The sequence below is a fragment of the Sinocyclocheilus rhinocerous genome, unplaced genomic scaffold, assembly GCF_001515625.1.
Source record: "Sinocyclocheilus rhinocerous isolate Xijiao unplaced genomic scaffold, SAMN03320098_v1.1 scaffold919, whole genome shotgun sequence".
NCBI lineage: Eukaryota > Metazoa > Chordata > Actinopteri > Cypriniformes > Cyprinidae > Sinocyclocheilus > Sinocyclocheilus rhinocerous.
The window spans coordinates 2,218,886-2,222,175 of record NW_015637585.1 but is presented as its reverse complement, the minus strand read 5'-3'; the positions used below and the strand labels follow the sequence as shown (position 1 = coordinate 2,222,175).

Sequence of the window (3,290 nt, the reverse complement as noted above, 5' to 3'; positions counted from 1 at the left end):
TCCCTCCCCCACACCTACTCCTAAACCTACCAATACTAGGGGGTGCATAATCTGGCAGGGTGCAAATTTCGGCACTACACCGGTTCCGTTCACACAGCGCGTGTGTTCCGAGAATGCAGTTGTGAGTCCTGAAAATTTACAGGTGTGAGTTCGGTTACAGAATGCGGTTGTCACACCCGCAAATAACCGAACTGTGTGTGAACGTAACCGTATTAAGGACTCAAATACAGGACTGACAACCGTATTCTGCTGCTGTGTGAACATGGCCATACATACATATAAATTATATTTATATATATATATATATATATATACATTTTATTTCTCCATACAAGCACTGACCTCAGATTCTCACACATACAGAGTGCTGGCTGAAGAATCTTGAGTTTCTCAGCTGTTAAATCACAGTACATGAGGTTCAGGTATCTGATGTGTGGACAGCACTGAAGACAGTACAGCAGCACCCAACAGTCTGTGCTCCTCAGAGAAATGTTAGACAGATCCATGATGTTGTGTTTTTTCATAGCTTCACTGACAAATCTCTCATCTTGGAGCTCATACAGACAGCGGAGAGCATATAGTTCACATCCACTATGTGTTGTCAATCTAAGAACACTTTCCTGTAGTTTTCCCTTCAGTTTTATTGTGTGAGGAACAGTCCACTGGATTTTTTTAAAGAGTGAACTGCTCACTTTCTCATTTAAGAGACCACAGAGAAACAACATGACTGAAGGAATGGGATTTGATCTTCTTTCTGGAGATGGCCTGTCAATTATATCTCCCCATTCCATCCAGTCAAGCAGCTCACTTACTTTCCACCAGGAATTTTCCTCATCCAGTAAAACATAATAAAGAGCAGTGAAGAACTCCTGAAAGCTGTGATGCATAAACCTGAAAGCTGGTTTCTGGTTGTCTTTTATTTTTAATCTATCTTTATACAAGAACAGAGTAGTAACAGCATCAAAGCATTTCATAGTCACACTCTTTTCAACAAAAAAGACCTGCTGCTTCTTCATCCCTTCCTCTGCCTGCTGACCCAGACTCCTCAGCATGGTGAGGACAGACTGACTCTGATCATGATGCTCCAGTAGAGTGGACACAAAGTGCACATATATAGAGGTGGTTGTCTTTAGTTCTCTCATCACATGATAATCTTCTGTAAAGTGCTTCTTCAGATAAAAACAGATCATCCAACACAGTAAAGGCACAGAGCAGGCAGTCAGGAGGCTTTCATTTGTCTTCACAATCTCATATGTTTTCCTGAAGAGCTGCTCATCCTGAAAGAACTTCTGGAAGTACTCCTGCACCCCTCTCTCAGAGAAGCCCACAATCTCAGTGAAACGCTGAGGACCCTTGAGGAGATTCACTGTATCTACCGCTGATCTCGTGGTGACAAGCATGAATGACTCAGGAAGCAAGACTCTTCTCAACAGGTTTCTAAGAATGACCATAAGTGGTGCTTTTGTATATGGATTAGTGTGTCGCATGAAATTAATGGGTCGACGAGACACATACTCATCCATTCCATCAATAAGGATGAGAACTTTCTCTGGTGTTAACTGTAGTATCTTTGAGATCTGTTTTGATGTTAAACTGTGATTCAAGCTCAGGAGATAAAACAAGCTCTTCTTAGTAGAAATACTCTTGAGCTCTTCACACTTTAACAGAAAAACGGCATCAAAGTTTTCAGAGTAAAGTTCTCCAGATGCCCAGTCCAACATGATCTTCTGTAACGAAGGATTTCCCTCTTCCAGAATCTCCACTGAGAATCACAGTTTTTGGTTTGTTTCCATCACTGTCAGGACTGAACAGCTGGTCTATTCTGATGCTGTGATTCTCGTCATTTGATAACAGAGGAGATGCTGTTTGTTTTCCAAAAGTGCGCACAGACCTCCCCCATTCACGATAAGTATTTTTCAGTCTGCTCTTTGCTCCTCTGAATGATCACTGGTTCAGTAGAACAGGCAGCCAGATCCACACGCTCATCAGATAGAAGCTTATTCTCTGTTTCAAACTTACTTCTGTCAATTACTAAAGTCCTGTACTGAAGATTCATGATGCTCCAATCTACAGGAAAAAGTACAAGAGTAATTGACTTTCGTAGTTTCCAAAAGAAACAAAAACAAAAAATACACAGTCTTTGATGAATACAGCACATAGCAAACGTTTTATGACTTAAAGATGCTGTTTTGCTAAATACTTACATGGGGTTTGAAATTTTTTTGAGTTTGTACAGCATGTATTGTAAATGCTTACGTTTAAATGCATTTGAACACCTACTGTACTGACCTGTCAATCAACAACTGCACTAAAACAAGGATATATACATATGGATCTTAATACATGATGTAAACAGGGCCACTGAATTGGACTACATCTATTTGCAACACTTCACATTTTACTACCAGGTTGCCCAACACATGCCCAAAATATCCCAGGGAGTGATCAAAATGTTTTGGCTTCACTTTCCAGGATGTGTGAGGCACACTTAAAGGGTTAGTTCACCCAAAAATGAAAATTCTGTCATTAATTACTCATGTCGTTTCAAACCCGTAAGACCTTCGTTCATCTTCGGAACACAAATTAAGATATTTTTGATGTAATCTGAGAGCTGTCTGACCCTGCATAGAAATACAACTGAAATGTTCCCAAGTCCAGAGACGTAGCAAGGAGATCAGTAAAATAATCCATGTGACATCAGGGTTTCGAAGTTTCCCCTGAGGTTCCCCCTTCGAATTTTACAGATCAAATCACAACAACGTAGGAAACAGATCCGGCGTGACGCTGTTTACGTCCAGTGGATACTCTCCAAAATGGCGCTAACAGGGTGACGGGGAGGAGACGAATTGTTGAATAAAGTTGTTGTATTTTTTCTTTTGCGTACAAAAAGTATTCTCGTAGCTTCGTAACAGTACGGTTGAACCCCTGATGTCACATGGATTATTTTACTGATCTCCTTGCTACGTCTCTGGACTTGGGAACATTTCAGTTGTATTGCTGTCTATGCAGGGTCAGACAGCTCTCAGATTCCATCAAAAATATCTTAATTTGTGTTCTGAAGATGAACGAAGGTCTTACGGGTTTTAAACAACATGAGGGTGAGTAATTAATGACAGAATTTTCATTTTTGGGTGAACTATACTTTTAATTTTAACACAGTATTGCACAATGCAAGAATCTTTCTGAATGTAAATAAACAATAAACAGTTTACCTCTTACATGTATCTCCTTTTCCTGCCTTCTATCTAGTTTCTCTTTCAGCTGAGAGACAGATTTTTGTGTATCATCAA

The 3,290-nt window shown here is 40.1% G+C and overlaps 1 pseudogene; it reads right to left on the bottom strand.

Annotated features, from left to right (window-relative positions):
* Positions 1-2,056, bottom strand: part of LOC107749211 (NACHT, LRR and PYD domains-containing protein 4C-like) — an 8,214-nt pseudogene extending 6,158 nt beyond the window's left edge.
* Positions 2,057-3,290: the final 1,234 nt, after the last annotated feature.